Raw genomic sequence first — 25778 nt, 5'->3', positions numbered from 1 at the left:
TGTGAGGGGCCCAAAGGGAGGCTGGGTTTGTGGGCTTGCCCTGGTAGGGAAGTTAGTGTTCAGGGCTCAATCACTGTGGGAGGACTCTTCAGAGTTTGAAGACAGAAATAGGTTGCAAAGTCCTCTGGCTTCAGGTCTTCAACAGTGAGAGTAAATTCTGTCCCAGATCCACTGCCACTGAACCAGATGGGCACCCCGTCGACTTGGGTGGAAGCATGGCAAATGAGAATCTTAGGGCTCTGCCCAGGTCTGTGCTAGTCCCAGGATAAGTAGTCCTTCCCGTCCGTGTAGAGGAGCCTCTCACTGGCCCCGCAGGGAGACTTTCTCTCCCAGGGAGGCGGGCAGAGACTCTGCAGCCTGGGTGAGCACAATCTGCCCATTGGAACCTGAAATCAGAAGCACGCGGGGTTAATCCAGAGGTGCTGTGAGATCCTATTAAAGCTGGAATGTGCCCACAAGGGTGAGGACAAACCCTAACCAGGCCTGTGGCGTTAGTGATATTTGTTTCTTGCCCCTCCCAACACCACTCTTCTCAGGGAGTGTGAGGATCACCCTGAAGGAGCTGTCCACAAGGACCTTATTTCACCTGGAACAGAGAGCAGCAGGAGCCCTAGGAGCGGGGATGGCACCATCTTTCTGCCTCTCACCAGCCTGACTCTGACAAAAGGCTTTATTTATTAGGCTCAGTCACAGGACTGTGCCTGTGGTGGGGTCAGTGAGGACATTTATGCAAATCCTCATCCAGGATGAAGGCAGGGCTCCTGAAATTCAAGGTTGTGGTCACACCTGGTGATGCACTAACCAGAGCATCCTCTGGGCCACCTGCCCTGGGGATGTCACGATGTGCCTGTGCTTGTGGTTACATGAGCTCCCCCGACAACACCCAGTGTAAACAGACATTTGGTAGTGACGGGGGTGCAGTTCCTATGTTCATAATTCCCCAGCAGGGCCCTATGTCACCTCTAAGATATACCATGGTACCGCCTATAAAAGAACAAGAGCAGTTCTCTATGAGGCATCGGACAACGCCTGTGTCCCTGTGACTCAGAAATACGAGGTCAGTCGTCCGCAGGTGTTGCTTTGCTCCTTTTCCTGTGGACATTTATTGGGTGCTAAGCTGTGATTCCAGAACAGTAGAATGGCCGACTCTTCTTTCTCAACTTATCCTCACTGTAGAGTTAGCCCCTTGGTTGTTTAGCTATTCATTAAACAAGCCAAATCGTGAGATGAACTCAGACAAAAGCTTTGTTACCTTCCCCCGTGGTGTTAATTTCCACCTGAGGGGTCATTTTTCTTGCCCATTGGATGAAATCACCAGCAAATCTCACACCATTTTTGGTAAATCTGAAATAATACCATCATATGGACATTTTTTGTCACAGTCAAGTCTTCCTTGGGTGTGTGGTAATGCTTGCCCCCTGAAGAAGCACTGGTCTTCCGCTCCCTCCCCTCCCCCAGCTTGGGTTCCCCATGGGCTGCTGTCTGAGGTGGGGAGGGGTCAGGTGGCACCTCTCTCGTGAGCTCACTTTCCTTGCATGGATCTCACTGCCACCAGCTCCCTCAGTGTGAGGAGAGTAGACAACTAGTTCCAGTGCTGGGAGTCGCTGCCTCTCTTAAGAAATCCACCTCTCATCACTGGACTCCCACTCTGCAGAGCAGCACTTCAGCCAGCCTCTCCTTTAGTTGCCTCAAAGAGAAATCTGACACAGATCTCCTGTGTTCATGCCAAGCTTTTTTTTTTTTTTTTTTTTTTTGAGACGGAGTCTCGCTCTGCTGCCCAGGCTGGAGTACAGTGGCACAATCTCGGCTCACTGCAACCTCCGCCTCCTGGGTTCAAGTGATTCTCCTGCCTCAGCCTCTGGGGAGTAGCTGGGATTACAGATGCCTGCCACCACGCCCAGCTGATTTTTGTATTTTAGTAGAGATTGGGTTTCACCATGTTGGCCAGGCTGGTCTTGAACTTCTGACCTCAAGTGATCTGCCCGCCTCGGCCTCCCAAAGTGCTGGGATAACAGGTGTGAGCCACTGCGCCTGGCCTCATGCCAAACTTCTAAAGACACAGGTCACACTCCACAAGGAGTCCCAGAGTGGGAAGGTGAGACTCAACACTAACAGCTGCCTGAAGAACCCTTTCCTGATTTTTAGCCATTGATCACCTTAGTGTCATTTCTTTATAACATAAAAGTACCAAAGTGAAAAAAAGTGATTTTCAGAAAACATGAGGGAGCGTCTAGTGCTTGGAGCCTCATGAGAAATAAGGCTGACAGAGTACCATTTTGCAAGGAGGAGAAATATACTGAACTTAGAGAGTTTATAGAAGGACTAATGTGAACACTAGACGTGAGCTTGCATTGACCTCACTATCAGGACCATGAAGAAGAAAAGTCTTGGACCCCTGAAGTCAGTTTCTAAGGGGAAGCAGCCCTGGAGATGAGAGTGTGTTGTAACCTTCTGGGCAAGGGAGGTGTTTAATTCCTGCTCCTCCGGAGCCTGGCTGTCTCTTTCCCAGCTCCCTCCCTCTCTCAGCTCCACCCACCAACTCTTCAAGATCTACCTAGAATATGTTTTCTCTGAGCCTGTCTTCAGCTACAAGTGGTATCTAACTCCTGGCTTTGCACTGCCTTTCAGCTCCTCCTTCCGCTACAGTCTGACAAAGTGTCTTCCTAGACAATTCTGGTCAAATTTCTATGTGGAAAAAATGTGACTACCAATTAATCTCCATCATCCATCTTTGACATATGTTTATACTAGCCCATGTCATAAACCCTTGGTAAGTCTTTACATTGGCTGAGCCTGGGTCAGGTGACACTTTTCCCCTGGAAGTATATCAACATTTTCAGTTCCAACATGTGGTTTATAACTTAAGCACTGCTACTTCAATAACTGGCCTAGTCTGGTAATTCACAATGATATGTGGGCAGAGAATTTCCCTCAGAAAGGGGCAGATACTTTTTCTGGCCTGCATTTGTAAAGGCCCCGCCTAGAAAACCACAGAAAGTAAACTTTCTCTGATGTGTCATCTCAGTTTTTCTTGTTCCTGGCTTTTTTGCTATTCTGTCTAATATCCCCAGTGCCATCTAGTCAATTGCTCTCCCACATATACCCTGTGCTATTATCTTCATAGCATTTATCTCCATCTGACATCATAGGGAGAATTGATTAGAAGTGAAATTTATTTCACTGGAAGAGGGAATAGTCAGAGTTAGGGTTATGTAGTAGAAATAACATAGTTAAATTATTAAAATGGGAATGTGATAAGGTAAATGAAATATGTAGTCATTTAATAATAAATTATTAAAATGGGAATATGATAAGGTAATAATCCAAGCAAGGGAGAGCGAAGGTGACCATATGACTCTGAAATGGCTGACATTGCTCTGGACCCAAAAGTAAGGCACTAAAAATCAAAGCTGATCATATGAAATGGAAGGCTCAAGAGGGGCCACAGATACCTCCCTGCTTCTTGTTTCCGTGGAAACTGGGACATCATTTCATGAAAATTGGCTAGATAGAAAAAATAAAAATAACTTCACTTACTTATTAGGGCATGAGAAATCGCATGTGGTTTAACTAGTCTCTGTTTGGAGTAAGTTGCTGGGAGCCACTTAGGAATGTGTTGTGTAGAAGACAAATTATTAGCTCATGAGAAATGATGTGGGTAATGGATACAGGGTGGACACTGGACCTGTGTGCTGGAGAGCTTCCATTTGCACAGGGATATCCTTTTCCCCATGCATTTGGTCATGGTGCCTGTACCTAACATAACACAGTAATACATGCATCCTTGTTGTCTTCGTTTCCTGAGGGAACTCCAAAGGGAGCAGGGAGGAATAGTTCCTGGCCCTCCCAAGTTTCTGACTTCATAAACATTAAAGTCACAAAGGAAGAAACAGGAGTGGGAAGGCAGGAACTGCAGGGATGTTGGAGCTGTGATTCCCAAGGGGCTGTCATTGATAATGTGCTCTTAGGGGAGTTTTTCTAATTATTTCTTTTAAATTAATTTCAAACTTACAGATAATTGCAAAATTAATTCTGATTTTTTAAAATTTCTTTGCCTAGCTCCCAATGATTAACATTTTACTGTTTGTAACAATATCCTCTCTATACACTTCATATGTAGATATACATTCTTTCTTTTTTTGCATTTTGGTAAGTTTTTTATAATTTCAACTTGTATTATAGATTAAGGGGTACATGTGTAGGTTTGTTACATGGGTATATTGCATGACATTGAGGTTTGGAGTAGAAATGGGAAGTTCAAGGTTGAGGAGGTGCATCCAGTAAAAGCCATCTTGTCAGTGGGGACTATCTATGGAGTCTTGAGGTGGTGCAGGGCATCATATGTCAAGGGGGTTGAATATTCTAGCTCAAGTCTTTCCTTCTCTTATAAAGCCACTAATGCCTCACTCTCATTACCTCATTTAATCCTAATTACCTCCCAAAGGTACAGATGGCCAACAAACATATAAAAAATGCTCAACATCACTAATGATCAGAAAAATGCATGCCTTTTTGTGGCTGATTAGTATTCAGATATAGATATAGATATAGATATAGATATAGATATATAGATATAGATATAGATATCTCACAGTTTCTTTATCCACTTGTTGATTTGTTGATTGGTGAGCATTAGGGTCGGTTCCACATTTTTGCAATTACGAATTGTGTTGCAGTAGACACATGTGTGCAAGTATCTTTTTCATGTAATGACTTGTTTTCCTCTGGTTAGATACCCAGTAGTGGGATTGCTGGATCAAATGGTAGTTCTACTTTTAGTTCTTTAAGGAATCTCCACACTGTTTTCCATGGCAGTTGTACTAGTTTATATTCCCACCAGCAGTGTAGAAGTGTTCCATGTTCACTGCATCCATGCCAACATGTATTATTTTTTGATTTTTTGATTGTGGCCATTCTCGCGGGAGTAAGGTGGTATTGAACTGTGGTTTTGATTTGCGTTTCCCTGATCATAGTGATGTTGAGCAATTTTTCATGTTTGTTGGCCATTTGCATATCTTCTTTTGAGAATGTCTACTCATGTCCTTAGCCCACTTTTTGATGGGATTGTTTGTTTGTTTTTTCCTGCTAATTTGTTTGAGTTCGTTGTAGATTCTGGATATCGGCCTTTTTTCAGATGTATAGATTGTGAAGATTTTCTCTCACTCTGTGGGTTGTCTGTTTACTCTGCTGACTGTTCCTTTTGTCATGCAAAAGCTCTTTAGTTTAATTAAGTTCCAGCTATTTATTTTTGTTTTTATTGCATTTGCTTTTGGGTCCTTGGTCATGAAACCCTTGCCTAAGACAATGTCTAGAGTGATTTTTCTGATGTTACCTTCTAAAATGTTTATAGTTTCATGTGATAAAAGTATTCAGTAAAGTTTCCAGATATAAAATTAATATACACACATCAGTAACTCTGCTGTACACCAACAGTAATCAAGCTGAGAATCAATTCAAGATCTCAACTCTTTTTACAATAGTTGCACAAAAAAATTACTTAGGAACATACTTAACCAAGGAGGTGAAAGATCTCTACAAAGAAAACTATAAAACACTGCTGAAAGAAATCATAGACAACACAAACAAATGGAAACATATTCCATGCTCATGGGTTCGTAAAATCAATATTGTGAAAATGAATATACTGCCAAAAGTAATCTACAAATTCAATGCAATTCCTATCAAAATACCACCATCATTCTTCACAGAACTGGAAAAAACTATTCTAAAATTCATATGGAACCAAAAAATAGCCCACATAGTGAAAGCAAGACTAAGCAAAAAGAACAAATCTGTAGGCATCACACTACCTGATATCGAACTATACTATAAGGCCATAGCCACCAAAACACCATGGTACTGTCATAAAAATGGGCACATAGATCAATGCAACAGAATAGAGAACCCAGAAATAAACTCAAATATATACAGCTAACTGATTTTCAACAAAGCAAACAAAAACATAAAGTGGGGAAAGGACACCCTATTCAAGAAATGGTGCTGGGATAATTGGCAAGCCACATGTAGGAGAATAAAACTGGATCTCCATCTCTCACCTTACACAAAAATCAACTCAAGATGGATCAAGGACTTAAATCAGTCTCTTTATTACTGGTCCGTTCAAGCTTTCCATTGCTTTCTGATTCAAACTTGGTAGGTTAGAATTTCTAGGCTTTTTATCCATTTCCTCTAGGTTATTCAATTTGTTGGTGTATTATTGTTCATAATAGTCCCTTATGATCCATTTTATTTCTGAGGCATCTGTTGTAATGTCTCCACTTTGATTTCTGATTTAATTCATTTGTGTATTCCCTCTTTCGTTCTTAGTTCAGCTAGGAGTTTGATTTTGTTTATTTTTTCAAAGAACCAACTCTTGCTTTCATTGATTTCTTTCTATGATTTTTCTGTTCTCTGTTTGACTTATTTCTGTTCTGATTTCGTTTGTTTCCTTTGCTAATTTTGAATTTAGTTTGTTCTTCTTCTTCTAGCTCCCTGAAGTGTAATGTTTGGCTGCTTACTTGAAATCTTCCTTCTTTTTAAATAAGAATTTATTGCTATAAATAAACTTCCATCTTAGAAGTGCTTTTGCTGCATCTCATGGGTTTTGATATGTTGTGTTTCTGTTGCTGTTTGTCTTAAGATATTTTTTAATTCCTCTTTTGAAATTAAAAATAGAACTGTCATGCAACCCATCAATCTATCTTCTGGGTTTGTATGCAAAGGGGAGGAAATCACCAGCTTGTAAAGATATCTGCACTCCTATGTTCATTGCAGCATTATTCACAATAGCCAAGATATGAAAACAACTTAAATGTCCATCATCAAACAGGTAGATAAAGAATATATAGTTTATATATATAATGGAATATTATTCAGCCTTGGAAAAGAATGAGATTTTGCTTTTTGCCACAACACAGATGGACCTGGAGAACATTATGCTAAGTGAAATAAACCAGGCACAGAAAGAAAAAAAAATTGCACAATCTCACTTAAATGTGGAATATGAAAAAGGAAGATACTCAAAATATGCAAAGCTAGAGAATGAAACAATGGTTACCATGGGCAGGGAGCAGAAGGAAAGGGGGATATATACAGCAGATATGTAGGATAAACAAGTTTAGATAGTTAATAAAATTGTATTTTATTGGAGATTTTTGTTAAATAAAATTTAGCTGCCCTTGTCACCAAAAAAAGTGAGATGATAAATTTGTTAATCTGCTTCACTATGGTAACCATTTTACTATCCACATGTATCCCATAACATCATGTTGTAAATCTCAAATATAAATAAAATTTATTTTAAAAAACTTAGTGTAATAACTTAGTGTTTGCTATATCTTTCTTATAAAATTACTAGATTTTATAACTTGTTATTTTAAATTTAGTTTTACTTAATTATAAGTACATACTCTTAGTCACTCCTCCATGCATTAAAATGTCCAACTTCATCCAGTGTGCATGGTAAATTTTTGGAAACCAACAAAAGGGACAGTAAGGGAAGAGAGAAAAAAATCAGAAAGGCAATGAGCTCTAGCAATACTGAGACATTTAGTGTTTCAGACTGATTATGAAGTTATGGGTTTTTTTCTATTATATATTTAAAGATTGTTTTTTATTTGTTATGAACCTCATAGCTCTCTCTTCATTCAGTTTAACCATTAGTGACTTTTAACAAGGAAGCCAATAGGTCATCATTCTTTTACCTTTGTAGAAACCAAGAAAATTTATGAAGAAATGTTATTGTTTGTTCCCACTAATTTTTTTCAGACACTTAAGTCATTTATTTTTTCAAGAGTATTTCCTAACTGGTTCTATTATAAGACACGTAGGCTAGAAAAAATATGTTAACCTCTGTCTTTAATTTTAGAAATTTTGACATGTGTAAACAGCTTGCATTTTATTTCACACAGTTTCTACTTCATAAATCTTTGACAAGTAGATTAAAACCTTAACATCAATATTTCCTAACTTCATCAATATTTCCTAATGTCATCAATATTTCCTAACTTCTTCACAGCTGGGAATGCAGCATGAATATATGTAAGTGTGTGTGCTGTGTTTACGTGTATGTTTGTGTGTGATTATGTATGCATAATTCTTCCCTTACCTACTGGCAAGGACACTCAGAGTGAGGACCATTCCTAGTGACTGCTTCTCAAAAGCCATTTAGCTTTTCCCAAGCACACAGGAATTTGCCTTTGTTTCTCATGTAGGTTTTAATTTAGCCTCTACCTTGGACCATGAACTGACCCTGTCTTTATTTAGACCGTTTTTCCAGGAGAGGGGACCGCTAACAGGAGCAGCAGTGTTGGTGATACCTGTGAAACTAGCAACAAGAGAAACAAGTTCCTAAGCTCCTGATCCACTTGTTACCCAAGAACATCTCTGAGGTCTCCAGCCACTTCTATGAGAGTAAGTCTGGGCACATTTCGCCCTCACAGTTGGCCTGTGGAGGCTAAATGGTGCTTCCAACTTAGCTCATGGCCAAGATGATACTGAAATCTTGGACTTGAGATGAAGTTTGGTCAGTTTCTGCTCTTTTCCTACCACAGGTATTTTCCTAATATGTGTCAACACTCACAAGATTATGGCTGAATAGAACTCTATAAAAATACAAGTAGGAACAGATCAGCATTGAAAAGGTCATGGGTCTATCCCTTCTGTATTTTTGGCTAAGTTCTCTGATAGTTGAGGGAACTCTGGGCAAAGTGCTCTATAGGAGACAGGAACGAGCTGAGGACCTCCTAAACAGACCTGAGTCACGCTGCTGCCTGCGCATTTGATTAAGGTCCCAGGGGCTTCAGATGCCCAATATGGATGTTTCCTTCTATGTGGGACATCACAAAACAGTTCAAATTGTTATCTCATTCTAAAGAAAAAATGTTTTTTCTCTCATTTCTATTTTTCTTTTTTTTATTTTAATTTAAGTTCTGGGATACATGTGCAGAATGTACAGATTTGTTACATAAGTGTACGTGTGCCATGGTGGTTTGTTGCACATATTGACCTGGCATCTAGGTTCCCTCTGCTCATCCCCCACCCCACCAACAGGCCCCAGTGTGTGTGTTGTTCTCCTCCCTATGTCCATGTGTTCTCATTGTTCAACTCCCACTTATGAGTGAGAACATGCAGTGTTTGATTTTCTGTTCCTGTGTTAGTTTGCTGAGAATGATGGCTCCCAGCTTCATCCATGTCCCTGCAAAGGACATGATCTCATTCTTTTTTATGACTGCATAATATTCCATGGTGTATATGTATCACATTTTCTTTATCTAGTCTATCATTGATGGGCATTTGGGTTGGTTCCATGTCTTTGCTATTGTAAATAATGCTGCAATAAACATACATATGCATGTGTCTTTGTAGTAGAATGATTTATAATCCTTTGGGCATAAACCCAGTAACAAGATTGCTGGGTCAAATGGTATTTCTGGTTCTAGATCTTTGAGGAATCCCCACACTGTTGTCCACAATGGTTGGACTAATTTACATTCCCACCAATAGTGTAAAAGTGTTCCTATTTCTTCACAGCCTTGCCAGCGTCTGTTGTTTCTTGACTTTTTAATAATTGCCATTCTGACTGACATGAGATGCTATCTCATTGTGGTTTTGATGTTCATTTTTCTAATGATCAGTGATGAGGAGCTTTTTTTTCGTGTTTGTTGGCTGCATAAATGTCTTCTTTTGAAAGTGTCTGTTCATATCCTTTGCCCACTTTTTCATGGGGTTGCTTTCTTTTTTCTTGTAAATTTGCTTAAGTTCCTGGTAGATTCTGGATATTAGACCTTTGTCAGATGGGTAGATTGCAAAAATTTTCTTCGATTCTGTAGGTTGCCTGCTCACTCTGATGATAGTTTCTTTTGCTGTGCAGAAGCTCTTTAGTTTAATTAGATCCCATTTGTCAATTTTGACTTTTGTTGCAATTGTATTTGGTATTTTCATCATGAATTCTTTGCCCATGCCTATGTCCTGAATGGTATTGCCTAAGTTTTCTTCCAGGGTTTTTATGGTTTGGGGTTTTACATTTAAGTCTTTGATCCATCTTAATTTTTGTATAGGATGTAAGGAAGGGCTATCAGCTATTTCTGTTATGCAAATTCTTTGTATATCCTAATTATAGATAACATTTTAGGTGAGACCCCATTATACATTTACTTCACACAGCTCACACCACCTCATACTCTTCTCTGGGTACACCTAACACATCCACGTTCCTGCTATAGACCTATCAGCAGACAAAGCAAATTAGGCAGGGCTGATTTATATGCAGATAGCTTTAAAATGCTCTGGAGTTCCCAAACATTTCTACGTGGTCTATGGGACCCTTGTTCTCCACTGTATCTCCCTGTGCCAGAGTAGGTGCTCAATTATTATTGTAAATAAATATATGAATGGCATTAGTTATCAAATCATTTTCATAAAGGCACAAAAATTATTCTGTTCCAAACATTGAATTCTATTCATTCATGCGAGATGTGAGGACTGGAAGGTAGTCTGTCAAACGCAAAATCACATCCATCACCAGCATGGAGTGAGACTTCTCAGTGTTGATGTTTGGAAAGCAAATAGGAGACACTTTAGAGGGAGATGTGGCTCTGGAAGAATGTTCAGAGAGATGACTTCTTACTGGCTTTGAAGATGGAGGAGTGGGGCTGCCAGCTGAGGAATGCAGGAGTCTGGGGGCTGGAAGAGGCAAGACACAGATTCCCTCTTACACCTCAAGATGAGAGCACAGCCCTGCCAACATCTTGAGTTTAGCCCAGTGAGACCTGTGTTAGACTTCTGATCTTCAGAACTGTAAAATGATACATTCCTAATGTTCCAGCCACTGAGTTGGTGGTAAATTGTTACAGAAGAAAAAGAAAGCTAATACAAAGGTCTTTATGACATTTTTCTTTTCTTTTTATTTTTCTTTTTATTTTTTGAGACCGAGTTTCGCTCTTGTTGCCCAGGCTGGTAGTGCAATGGTGCAATCTTGGCTCACTGCAACCTCTGCCTTCCAGGTTCAAGTGATTCTCCTGCCTCCGCGTCCTGAGTAGCTGGGATTACAAGCACCTACCACCACGCTGGGCTATTCATTTGTATTTTTAGTAGAAATGGGATTCACCCTGTTGACCAGGCTGGTCTCGAACTCCTGACCTCAGGTGATCTGCCCACCTCGGCCTCCCAAAGTGCTGGGATTACAGGCATGAGCCACCGTGCCCGGCCCTTTATGACTTTTTTTAATAAGGATCTTCCATAGCCAGGAATCTAAGAGACACTGAGTCCCTTAATTTTCTGCTGGGCTCTGCAAACCTTCCCATAAGTTAGTCAGGACACAGTCCTTCAGGCAGATACAGTACATATTCTAGTCCAGGGCTATGTGGCGAGGAGGCAGCAGGTGAGACTCTGAGAGGAGGACTGTGTTCAAGGCTGAAGCACTGTAAAGGAGTGGAATGTTGCTGACAATTATAATGTTACATCTTGAGTCCGAGGCTGCTGATAGTGGGAGTAAAAACTGTCCCAGATCCACTGCCACTGAATTGACCCAGGACTGCAGATTCCCAGGTGGATGCCCAGGAGGTGAGCATGTTAGAAGCCTGTGCCAGTTTCTGCTGATGCCAGGCTAAGTAGTTTCTACTGCTCTGACTGGACATGCAGCTGATGGTGATCCTCTCTCCTGCAGACACAACCATGGGGCCTGGAGACTGGGTTGTCATGATGTCCCTGATGTGTGTGTATGTGTGTGATCAAGAATGATCACACTTTATCTTACACACATTGAAACATGTCACTTACAAAACAATGATATAAATTACTGTCTAATGATATTAAATGTCAGCCCATAATTGAGTATACTTTGAAAATAGCCATTTTTTTCTCATTACATCTCAAAATTCCTTTTTGTCTTTACACAGATGTTACTCTGAAGAAGCTATGGCAATTTTAAATTCTGGAGGAATTTAAAACCGAGACCCAGAGTAACCGGGACATCAGGACCTGGGTCTGTAGCACCATCTTGCTGCCGCTGCCTGTGTGATGCAGCCTTAGTTCATATTTCAGAGTTTCCGCTTACAAAATTTGGTCAACTAACCTGGGTCTGGAGGGTCCTGTGCAAACCAATCAGAGAGTTTGGAAGCAAATTGCATGGGCAATGGGCTGTGAAAGTATCCGACATAAATCAAGACCCAAAAATATCATCACAGAAAATGTAATTGTGTGACTAGAAAAGACACAAAATTCAACTTAGAAACTATGATAAATTTAGAAGCTTAGTACACACCACTAAGTAATCTAATGAAGACCTTTAGTCTTAAATCAGGAGTATATTTAAATAGGTTGAGTTTCCAGAAAGAATACACTACCTTCCTCAGATCAACAATTCTAGTGAAATAACAAAACATGCTAAGAAGAAAACAAAACAACAAAGGAAGGAAGGGAGGAAGAGAGGGAGAGAGGGAGGGAGGGAGGGAGGGAGGGAGGGAGGGAGGGAGGGAGGAAGGAAGAAAGGAAGCAAGGAAGGAAGGAAGGAAGGAAGGAAGGAAGGAAGGAAGGAAGGAAAAAAAAGAGAGACAGAAAGGAAAAGACAAAAATAAAATGACAACTTTTGGCTCAAATTTTTATAAAATCTGTAACCAAAAAAATGTCTCATCGCTAAAGCCACTTGTATCCTGAAGGTACTTAAGAACAATGCAAATGGTGCTAAGGAAAAATAAAAGGGGAAAGCATATTGATTATATGGAGAAATTAAAGACATATTTGGTTGTCAATAATGTTTCTGGCTGAATGCTAAAGTTTTAAGATCAGTTAAATAATTTGAGACATATCCCTGAAGCCAGATCAGTTAAATAATTTGAGAAACTCTAAGGTAAATTCAGAAGCTTACTACACACCACTAAATGATCTAGTGAAGACCTTTGGTTTTAAGTCAGGAATATATTTAAATAGGTTGAGTTTGCAGAAACGATAGGCTACCTTACTCAGATCAACAATCTGATCTGGCTTCAGGGCTATGTCTGGGCCAGAGCAACAGAACACAGGCCCAGAATTCACTCATGTGGAAAATCTTGTGCTACCCTAATTTAAGCTAGGGGCAGGAGGGGCTCTAATCTTAAAGTAAGAGTGAACCAAAGAGAAACTGGAAAGTCTGCTTTCCACAACTGCTAGAAACTGAAAAGAGGGTTCCAGGTTAGTTGGGAAATGGAGAGAAAAAACCAAACACGATTTCCTTAGAAAGTAATAGCTGCAGATCAACACTTCCAAGGATTTTCACTCCAAGAATGCATGTCCAAGAAGGGTCTAGAGCTCTCCAGTCTTGAAATTGCTTTAAGATAACTTTTCTGGTGTGGCATCCAAATGAAATGTCCTCTGGAGGAGGCACGACCATGTTAAATTTTCAAGAAACTTTACAAATAATTTTCTAAGGGCCAATAGACCACGAAGTCAGAAATTCTTCATTTTGAAGCACAATACAACAATCGGAGCATGAAGGAGAAACAACAGAAATAACAAAGAGCAAAGTCTGCCTAGATTTCATATTTGGGATCATGAAAGCAAATTTAAGGAAGTAAGTAACTAACTTACCATTATGTGCAAAGCACAAAAAGCGAAAAAGGGAAAACAAGAATCTCTTCAACCAACTGGATTTAATTGACATCGAAGGCTAGTTTGGATCCAAATAAAATTATTTAACTTATCTTAAAACGTTAGCATTCAGCCAGAACATTATTGACCACCAAACATGAGTTTTAATTTCTCCATATAACAGCATGTTTCCCCTTTTATTTTTCCATAAATGGAAAATTTAGGGAAACTTTTCTCATATAGAATATGTAAATGAATTCTTATAATCTGTTTCCAATTTTACCTACATCTGCTAGGATACCATAATATGACATAGTCCAACTGTCTGGGCTGAGGAGGTTCCTAATTTCTGGATACGAGGACACTAAAATGAGTAAGATCTGCCCAAGTAAGTTTCTAACAAGTTATCATATTCTCTAGATTTTTGTTAGATTTTATAATTTTACTTTGTGACTGTTCCTATGAGCTCGAAAGTCATTTCCTTTCATTTTATTTACTGTTACTCACTCTGATTCGGCCGATGGAGGGCAAAGTCTCGAGGATCCAGAAAAGTCAGGAAAGTGAACATACCTGCTTCTCATGTTGTTTAGAGAGGACGTATTCACTCAGAGAATAAACACATTCATCGAGCTTTTCCTGAGCTCTCTGTTAACTAGGATATTACTCTGTGTATTTATTCTTTTTTTGTTTGTTTGTTTGTTTCGTTGGTTGGTTGGTTTTTTGTTTTGTTTTGTTTTGTTTTTTTGAGATGGACTCTTGCTCTGTCGCCCAGGCTGGAGTGCAGTGGCACGATCTCGACTCACTGCAAGCTCCACCTCCCGGGGGGTCATGCCATTCTCCAGCTTCAACCTCCTGAGTAGCTGGGACTACAGGCACCCGCCACCACGCCCAGCTTTGTGTGTGTGTGTGTGTGTGTGTGTGTATTTTTTAGTAGAGACGAAGTTTCACTGTGTTAGCCAGGATGGTCTCGATCTCCTGACCTCGTGGTCCATCCACCTCAGCCTCCCAAAGTGCTGGGATTACAGGCGTGAGCCACCGCACCCGGCCCAATCTGTGTATTTATTCTCTAGTGGTGGGTTGCAAATTACAGTTACTTAGAGAAAGTGACTAACCTCCATTACAGGTGCCTCTGGACTTAGGATTCCACTCCAACCAATCTGCAGATAAGAAAGCTACTTCCACTGGCTGGGATGATGTCAATTTTCATGCAATAACGAACTCTCACATTTAATCAGAAAGAACCTCCATTGGGAACCAGATAGGGAACAGGCTACTGAATGTTTCCAAGTTTGTCCAAATCACTATGCGTGTGAGGTGTTTGGGTTGACAAAGTCTTTAGCTCAAAATCTACAGGATGTGAAACCATATCACTTTCTCCACCCCGCAAACACTGACTCCACCAACAAGTCAATCCTCCCAGGTGATAAAAATCACACAGTGGCTTCCAGTTTTACTGACTCCAAAATAACGGATTCTCGCAACAAGACGAAACTACAATAAAACTAACCTGTATTAGTCCTTTGTCACTTGGTTGACGATGGCAGCTGGACAGTTTTGTTGTCTGGCTCACAGCATGGTTTCTTAACAAATAGTAGACAGAGGTTCTTCTTTAAAAATAATAGTATCAGACTTTTTATCTACAGATAATATAGAAAAATTTCAAAGCACTTTTCTAAAAAGACAATTCTATAACATTTATATTTTCTGTATATTTCAAGGCAACAAATCATGAAATAAAACCATCAATCAGAACTGGGGACTTCAAGGGTATTAATTTCACAAAAACTAGGAATATTCTCTTAAATTCAAACATCTATAAATACTGTGTAAAAGTAGCTTTTTCAAGCTGAATTGAATTTACTACTATTTAATAGAATAGTAGTAAAAAAAAAAAAAAATCTCCATAGAATTCTTTCTCAATTTCCCCCAGACAAGTTTCTGTATTGTATACCTTTCCTAGAGCTGTTGTAACAAAGGATCACAAGCTTGGTGACTGAAAACAACGTAAAGTTTTGCTCTCACATTTTTGGAGGGAAGGAGTCTGAAGTTAATGCCTTGACCGGTTCTGACGTAGACCCCTCTTCCATAGTGACCATCCTTGATGACAGTCCAAGGAAAGACATTGAAAGAATTGATTCAATTCCTGTTGTTCTAACATATGAAATCTCCTTTTCGACTGTGAACTCACAACTGTGGCTATCCAACTACATGACAAGAAAGAAAAGGTATGGGAATAATTTTCTGTTACCATTCATAAAGAACATATAAAATAATCCCTTGTTCATTCTGTCCTGTCCTACTGTCCTGGGAGAATTCTTTCCTTAAGAAATCTTTTGATTAATGAGAATTACCTCCTTAGAAACCTTTTGATTAATCTGGTATAGATGTATATACATATATACACACAGATATGAATTATATATATACACATATACACATATATGCTATATAATCTCTATATAGAAAGATTTTATATATATATTTTACAAATATATACACACAGAGAGAATAGAATATCCACCAGTTTATAACAACTAATTACAAGAAATTTCATATTCACTATCTAAGGCCTGAAATCCTTTCCCTGTTACCTCTACCTTAAACAAGGTTATTCACTCTCTAGCTTAAAGAGGCAGATGTATTTTTCCCTGCCAAGTTTTCTTGACTTGAGTGCTGTCATGAAGTTTAATTCACTATGTTTAGGAAAAGACCATTTCTAACACTTGTTCCTAACATTCTTAAACAGTTTATCTGGTAATAGCAGATACCAGACAACTCTTGAACTAGTTCAACTCCATGTTGTTATTAGGAAAAAAATGTGAAGATCAGTACTAGACAGGTTGGAAGCTGTTTCCGTCTTCAGACTAGCTTAGAAAGGAGTCAAACAAGGTGGCAATCCCAAAGACTGACCAAAACAAACATCTGTACATTGTCAGATCTGTGATGCTTTCTTAGAGGGGCAGGACCACATGCACTGTGTCCTCACTGTAAATCTAGACTTTCAAAGTGGGATCCCTCGGACCCCTACTGCAGGGGGCATGGACTTAAATCTCTATGCGCTTTCTTCCAAAGACAGAAAATACTTGATGTCATTTTGCTCAAAAAAGAGGACCTCCACCCTCCCTTTGGCTCTTTCCACACTGCTGCACTCACCAGGGGATTTGCATATTGTCCCCTAGGGAGGACTTTCCCTTGTGAGTCTGAGATAAAAGCTCAGCTCTAATCTTGCCTTGACTGATCAGGACTCCTCAGTTCATCTTCTCACAATGAGGCTGCCTGCTCAGCTCCTGGGGCTGTTGATGCTCTGGGTCTCCGGTAAGGAAAGAAGGAGACGAGGAAGGAGAATGGGGTAGGAGGGTGAGCTCTGGGGGCCCCACTGCCTCCCGTATGTGTTCTGTGCACATGTCAGATGTGCATGTACTGTCCTCCAGGATGGGGCATGTGATGTTTAGATATGTGAATGTGTGGAATAATCCAGAACAAGGACCTGTGCTGTGGGAAAGACTCTGACACACAAAGAGGAGGATAATGTAGGAAAACCCTAGAAGTTCGTGTGTGTCTTGTAAATATCCGTTCTTAAAAATTAGGTATTTAGAGATGTAAACCAAATCACAAACACACAAAAATGATATAGCCTGAAATAATTCACAAAAAATTACGAAATTATGAAAATAACACATATTTGTACATAACCTTGTACTTTTCTCTCAATATTTCAGGATTCATTAGGGTTATTGTGATGACCCGGATTCCACTCTCCCTGCCCGTCACCCCTGGAGAGCCGGCCTCCATCTCCTACAGGTCTAGTTAGAGCCTCCTGCATAGTGATGAATACACCTATTTGCATTGGTACCTGCAGAAGCCAGGCTAGTTTCCACAGCTCCTGATCTATGGTGTTTCCAACCAGTTCTGGCTCCCAGACAGGTTCAGTGGCAGTGAGTTAGGCACAGACTTCACACGGAAAGTCAGCAGAGTGGAGGTTGAGGATGTTGGGATTTATCACTACTTGCAAGGTACACAATCTCTTCACACAGTGATACAGTTCCGAACCTAAGCTTCCCTGCTGGAATGGCTCAGTTCCCCACATGTGCTGCTTCTCCGGGGAGTAACTCAACAGAATCTCTGAGTCTATATAAGGGAAAGATGTCAAAGGGCTCAGGGAAAGAGCTTACCCATGAGGGCTAGGGTGCATGCATGCCTCAGCTTCAACTCAAGGACCATTCATTCAACCTCCTCAGCTGCAGCTCTTTGGCATGGCAGTACCAGGAGCAGAATGAAGGCATTCAAACAACCAGAAGTGATGGAAGAGAAAGCCTAGTAAAAAGCTCATACTCCTCCTCCCTGCCTTGTGTACATTCATCAATTAAATTCATTCAGCCCGAGAGTCACATAATTGCAGCTTATTCATGACAACGCAAAACTGAGACTTTTTTGTTTGTTTTGCTTGGTTAAGTGGGTGCTAGTGTGCACGCATGATAATATCTGGTGACATAAGACACTTGTTCTCTCCCACCTCCCACTTTCCACTCCCACTTCATTTACCCCATTTCTCCCTTTCCACTTTCTTTTAGCACAAGTCCTTCTCCAGTGCAGGGGCAGGCACAGGATTTTATACTACTCTCTTCGAGGGAGTAGCAAAGGAAAACTATTTATATTTTTTATTTTGAGCTGCTGGATAGAGTTTGTAAATCTCTTCAAACACAAAGGCCTAGTGCCAAAGAGTCTTTGAATAGTCTCAGTCACAGACTTGGAATAAAAAATTTTTTCAATTCCAAGCTGCATTTTAAAAGTAAAACACCAAGTCTGGAAGAATTAGAATTCATAAAAATATATGCTCAATACAAGATTATAGAAAAGCTAATATCCCTCCCTCCCAAAACACACACACACACACACACACACACACACACACACACACATCTGGCTTTGGACATAGGACAGTAAATAAGAAGATACAGGGCACATGGTAGAGGTCAACTGTGGGCTCAAGACTCAGCTCTGTGGCTCCTAAGTTGGATGTTGATGCTGGTGGGTGGGGGTTGAGATGTAAATCCAGGTGTGAGCTCTGAGGTATTTCTTAGGAAGAATCACAGAGTTGAAGGAATGCCTTCCTGGCACTCAAGACTGTGCCCTGAGCCACTACAAGCTCATGGGAAAGTGGAGCATCACACAGGGCTCTCAGTCTCAGAGATTCAATGGTTAGTAAAGTTCCAGTCCAAATGCACCTCAGGTCATATCACACATACTTGTTTAACACAGTAGAGTATAGGTGAGCTGCCAAAGGTTGAATCTACCTTTATCATACACCTGAAAATGATCTGAGAGAGAACATCGTTCAGAACAGACCATGTAGTCAGGAAGTAGATTATGTTGACCAAAAGGCAGAACTGGGTCTGGGAAGGTCAGTAGGAGATTCAGTGGTGGGAGCCAAGGGCCATGTCGAAGAATACATAAGGGACAATTAGTGCAGTATTAGAGATAGGAAGCCCCATGAAACTGTGAGAAGTTTCACACTGTCTTTCAGGCACACCCTCTCAGCTGCCTTTCTCACCCGAGACCACAGCAAATATACCAAGGAGAAATCCAGCCCGGTATTACGAGTTCAGCTCCTGACCATCTATTAAGGCAGCTCCAAGCAACTGCCAAACTCACCTGGATTCTCCTCCCAGTAGTGTACCTCTGCCTGGGCCAACCCAGAAACCCTGTCAACACTCAACTTCAGCAAACTTCACTGCAGAACTAAGTGAGATAGCAACAAGCCGGGTTCTGTTTAGAAGTGCAGAGTGAGAAGTTTCCCTGTGCTGTGCAGGGGCTAACAATGGACACCCAGAAGGACGTTCAACCCCCAAAGCAGAAATGTCTATACATATGTATAGACATGTATGTCATGTATATGTACATCTATATATGTATATCTATAACTATATATGGAGAATGTCACACAGAAAATGAAATAAAATACAGGGATCCAATCAGATTCAGAGAATGTGGATACAAAATAACATACAAGAAAAGGGCAACAAGATTGGCAGTTTTTGATGCTTGATGAAACCTGGGAATTCAAAGAAATGTCTTCACTTATACTTGGATTTGTCTTCTCAATATTTTTCATTGTTGTATAGCTTCAGTTTTGGGTAGAGTAGTTCCCCCTTATCCTCAGGGGATGGGTTCCAAGACACCCAGTGGACTCCTGAAACCTCAGATAATGCCAAACCCTTTATACACTGTTTTTCCTATATATACATACCTATAATAAAGTGTAATTTGTAAATTAGGCATAGCAAGAGATTAATAACAATAATAAAATAGAACAATGTTAACAACATACTGTAATAAAAGTTTTGTGAATTTGGTCGGTCTCTCTTGCTCTCAAAATATCTTCTTGTACAGTACTCATGTGTTTTAGACTATGGTAGACTATAGCTAACTGAAACCACAGAAAGGGGATTTTTGGATAAGGGGGGACTAATATACTTAGAAATACAACTATATACATGTGATTTCATTTTTAAGACCATATTGCATTTAGGTATCTACTAATATATAAAGCAATGTTTTATTCCATTACATGGCTTTTAGTTTTATCATATAGGTAACCAGACACACAATAAAGTGTAAAATTGTTTCCGCCAACCACGCTTTTACTCAAAACTTAGAATCATCTGCAGTCCTTGGTTAAAAATGTGTTTTTCTAGAACCTTCTGCTGTTCTGATTAAATAAATTCCGTGGAAACCACACATACACACACACAAACCTAAATGAGGGCTCAGATTTACCTCACCTACAGAGGTTTCTTTCTTCTCTAGAATTTTAGTTAATCTGATCTTCGTGTCTTCTGTAGCTCTCCGATGTCATCATACACATGAATTTTTAGTTAACTTTTTGTTTATTTCTGCATTTATACCAACAGCTATAGTGGTATTCTAAGTGGAAGTTCTTTCATTTTTTAATTAAATTATAATATACAGATGTCCACTTCTGTATTATAAGACATTAAGGTCTATGTCAATCGATAAATACATATGACATAATCACACAAATGCTGAAAACTTTTAAAAACTAAAGAAATGATAGTGATCATGCCCGTTTATAATATTAGATAATAAATACGATTTTCTTATACCGGTAATAAATGTCTAGAAATATATGTTTTAAATACACTGCATTTAAAAGTTTCTCTTTTTTTTCCACAAGGGGTCTTGCTTTGTCACTCAAACTGGCCTCAAACCCATGAGCTCAAGCCATTCTCCTGCCTAAGCCTCTCAGTCCTAATACTATTTGTGATTTAACAACAGAACACGTCACTTATGGCATAGTGTTACACTAAAGTTAATGAAGGTTTGAATTCACAACGAAATAATCCTCCTTTTGCCAAAGGGAATAAATTGTATTTGAGATGCTGCCTATCCCAAAGTAAGATATCCCATGGTGAGTACAATCAAAATTTCAATGACAATATATATCATACATCAATATATAGAAAACAGAAAGAAAACTTAATTATTTGATTAAAAAATCATTATCTCAGCTGGGTACGGTGGCTCATGCGTGTAATTCTAGCACTTTGGGAGGCCGAGGTGGGCGGATCACTTGAGGTCAGGAGTTTGAGACCAGCCTGGCCAACATGGTAAACCTCTGCCTCTACTAAAAATACAAAAATTAGCCAGGCTTGGTGGTGTATACCTGTAGCCCCAGCTACTCAGGAGGCTGAGAAGGGAGAATTGCTTGAACCCATGAGGCAGAAGTTTCAGTGAACGGAGATTGCACCACTGCACTTCAGCCTAGGAAACTGAGTGAGACTCTGTCTCAAATAATAATAAGTATTATTATTACTATTATTATTTTCTCAATAATTAATTTACAAATATTTGAAGTCACAGAGAGAGAAAAAATAATAGAGCAGAAGGAAATACAGTTGGAAAAAAACAGACAGATACTTATCAGTGCTACTCTATTAAAGAAATGCTAAAGAAGTCTTTGCCCATGCCTATGTCCTGAATGGTATTGCCTACATTTTCTTCTAGGGTTTTTATGGTTTCAGGTCTTACATTTAAGTCTTCAATCCATTTTGAGTTAATTTTTGTATAAAGTGTAAGGAAGGAATCCAGTTTCAGTTTTCTGCATATGGCTAGCCAGTTTTCCCAACACCATTTATTAAATAGAGAATCCTTTCTCCGTTGCTTGTTTTGTCAGGTTTGTCAAAGATCAGATGGTTGTAGATGTATGGAATTAATTCTGAGGCCTCTGTTTTGTTCCATTGGTCTGTATATCTGTTTTGGTACGTGTACATTAGTTCAACAATTGTGGAAGACAGTGTGGCAATTCCTCAAGGATCTAGAACCAGAAATACCATTTCACCCAGCAATCCCATTACTGGGTATATACCCAAAGAATTATAAATCATTCTACTATAAAGACACATGCACATGTATGTTTATTGCAGCACTATTCACAGTAGCAAAGACTTGAAACCAACCCAAATGCCTATCAATGGTAGACTGTATAAAGAAAATGCGGCTCGTGTATACCATGGAATACTATGCAGCCATAAAAAGGATGAGTTCGTGTTCTTTGCAGGGACATGGATGAAGCTGGAAACCATCATTCTCCGCAAACTAACATAGGAACAGAAAACCAAACACCGCATGTTCTCACTTATAAGTGGGAGTTGAACAATGAAAACACATGGACACAGGGAGGAGAACATCACACATCAGGGCCTGTCGGGAATGGGGGGCTAGGGGACGGATAGCATTAGGAGAAACGCCTAATGTAGATGACGGGTTGATGGGTGCAGCAAACCACCATAGCACGTGTATACCTATGTAACAAACCTGCACGTTCTGCACATGTATCCCAGAACTTAAAGTATTATAATAATAATAATAATGAAAGAAAACCAAGTCCAGGAAACCCAAGTTAAACCCATTTGCTTGACTGATCATGATCCTACTGGATACATTCTCATGGGTCCCAATTTTGCCCCCTGCTCATTTTCACTGATCTCATTTTAAGGGGTTTTAGGTATGGAGTCCTTAGGATTTGGGGTTAAGTTTGGTGATTTTTCAGAGAGGCTGATCACCAGAGCTGCATCAGTGATCATTTGACTTTATGTCTGACCCTGTGCACAGGTGGCTACTTGTCTCCTAACCTCAGTTGTCCTCTTTTTCCTTATTAGAAAACAATAACAACATCAACACAGACCCTCTTGGAGCTAGGAATGGCCAATAGAAGTGGTGTGTAAAAAACAAACAAATGGCCGGGTGTGGTGACTCAAGCCTGTAATCCCAGCACTTTGGAAGACCAAGGCGGGTGGATCACGAGGTCAAGAGATCGAGACCATCCTGGCTAACACAGTGAAACCCCGTCTCTACTAAAAATACAAAAAATTAGCCCAGCATGGTGGCGGGCGCCTGTAGTCCCAGCTACTCGGGAGGCTGAGGCCAGAGAATGGCGTGAACTCGGGAGGCAGAGCTTGCAGTGAGCCCACATTGTGCCACTGCACTCCAGCCTAGGTGACAGAGCGAGACTTCGTCTCAAAAAAAAAAAAAAAAAGATAAATAAATAAATAAAAACCCCTAATAAACGGGATGTAGAAGAAACATATCTTAACATAATAAAAACTATATATAACAGACACTCAGTATCATATTGAACGGGGGAAAAGTGAAAGCTTTTCCTGAGAGATCTGGAACACGACAAGGATGACCACTTTCACTACTCTTATTCAGCATTGTACTGGAAGTCCTAGCTAGAGCAATCAGACAAGAGAAAGAAATAAAGGGCATCAAAAATTGAATGAAAGAAGTCAAATTATTCTTGTCAGCTGATGATATGATCTTTTATTTTGAAAAACCTAAGGACTCCACTGAAAAACTATTATAACTGAAAAACCAGTTCAGTAAAGTTGGAGGATACAAATCAACATACAAAAAACAATAATATTTCTATATGCAACAGTGAACACTCTGAAAAAAATTAAAAATAATCCCATTTACAACAGCCACACTTAAATACATAAGAATTAACCAAACAAGTGAAAGATCTTTATAATGAAAGCTATAAAATATTGATGAAAGAAATTGAAGAAGACACCAAAAATGGAAAGATATTTCATGCTCATGGATTAGAAAAATCAGCATTGTTAAAATTTCCATACTACCCAAAGCAATCTACAGATTCAATGCAATCCCTATCAAAACACTAATGACATTTCTCACAGAAATAGAAAAAATAATTCTTAAATTTATATTAAACCTCAAAAGACCCACAATGACCAACTTTATCTTAAGCAAAAAGAACAAAACTGAAAGAATTGCATTACCTGACTTCAAATTATACTACAGAGGTAGAGTAATCAAAACAGGGTGGCACTGGCATAAAAAGAAACACATAGACCAATCGAAGGAATAGAGAACCCTGAAATAAATCCACATACCTGCAGTGAATTCATTTTCAACAAAAGTGTCATCAATTGACATTAGGGAAAAGAGTCTCTTCAATAAATAATGCTGGGAAAATTGGCTATCCATATGCAAGAGAATGAAACTAGACTTTGATCTCTCACCGTATAGAAAAAGCAAATCAAAATGGATTAAAAATAAGTCTGAGACCTCAAACTATGAAACTACTACAAGAAAACATTTGGGAAACTCTCCACATCAATCTGGGCAAAGATTTCGTGAGTAATACCCCACTAGCACAGGCAATCAAAGCAAAAATGGACAAATGGGATCACATCAAGCTTAAAAGTGTCTATACAGCAAAGGAAGCAATCAAAAAAGTGAAGGGCCAACCACAGAATAGGAGAAAAAGTTTACAAGTTATCCATCTGACAAGAGATTAAGAACTGTAATATATATATAAGAAGCTAAAACAACTCTGTAGGAAGAAGTCTAATAACCCAATCAAAATTAGGCACAAGATTCGAATAGATGTTTCTCAAAAGGAGTCATACAAATGACAAGCAGGCATATTAAAAGGTGCTCAGCATCATTGATCATTAGAAAAATGCAAATCAAAACTACAATGAGATATCATCTCGCCCCAGTTAAAATGGCTTATATCCAAAAGACAAGCGATAACAAATGCTGGCAAGAATGTGGAGAAAAGGGAACCCTTGTACACTGTTGGTGGGAATGTAAATTAGTACATCCACTATGGAGAACAGTTTGGAGGTTCCTCAAAAAGTTAAAAATAGAGCTACCATGTCCTTCAGCAATTCCACTGCTGGGTATATACCCCAAAGAAATGAAATCAGTACACCAAAGAGATATCTGCACTCTCGTATTTGTTGCAGCACTGTTGACAATAGCTAAGATTTGGAAGCAACCTAAATGTCCATCAACAGATGAACAGAAAAGGAAAATGTAGTACATAAACACCATGCAGTACTATTCAGCCATAAAATAGAAAGACATCCTGTCATTTGCAACAATACGAATAGAACTAACATCATTACGTTAAGTGAAATAAGCCACGCACAGGAAGACAAACATCACTTATTCTCATGTATTTGCAGAGTCTAAAAATGAAAACAATTGAATTCATGAACATAGAGACTAGAAGGAGAGCGACCAGAGGCTGAGAAGAGTAGTGGGCGGGGGTGGGGAGTAGGGGGAAAGTGGGGATAGTTAATCGATACAAAAAAGTAGTTAGAAAGAATGAATAAGTCCTACTATTTGCTAGCACAACAGGGTGACTTTAGTCAACAATAACCATACAGTTTTAAATAACTAAAACAGTATAATTGGATTGTTTGTAACACAAAGAATAAATGCTTAAGGGGCTGGAGACTCCATTCTCCATGATGTGATTATTACACATTGCATGCCTGTATCTAAATATCTCAGGTACTCTATATATATATATACATATATATGTGTGTGTGTGTGTGTATACATATACACACACACACATAGCTACTATGTACCATGAAAATTGAAAATTAAAAAATGATAAATAAGAAGAAAGTTGGCAAACTATTGTAAAAGGCAATGAAAAATGCTGTCACATATTTCTAGAATAACAAAAATTAGAAAATTGCCTGTGAAAGTATTAACATGATGGAAAGAAACTGGGAGTGAGAAGGGCAGAACAAAAGAAGGTAGAGTGAATAAGAATTTTCAGCAACATCGACCAGATGGGTTTTGTTGGAAAACAGGGTCTCTGCAAGGAAAAAGCTACAGAGGGACACTACCTTCTATGTAGGAGG

At 39.5% G+C, this 25778-nt stretch overlaps 1 gene segment (V, D, J or C); it reads left to right on the top strand.

Moving 5' to 3' along the window:
* Positions 1–25778, top strand: part of LOC105481121 (immunoglobulin kappa light chain-like) — a 290214-nt gene that overhangs the window by 235099 nt on the left and 29337 nt on the right.

This window comes from Macaca nemestrina, chromosome 13 (assembly GCF_043159975.1).
Source record: "Macaca nemestrina isolate mMacNem1 chromosome 13, mMacNem.hap1, whole genome shotgun sequence".
Classification (NCBI taxonomy): domain Eukaryota; kingdom Metazoa; phylum Chordata; class Mammalia; order Primates; family Cercopithecidae; genus Macaca; species Macaca nemestrina.
This window is presented reverse-complemented; position numbering and strand designations above follow the sequence as displayed.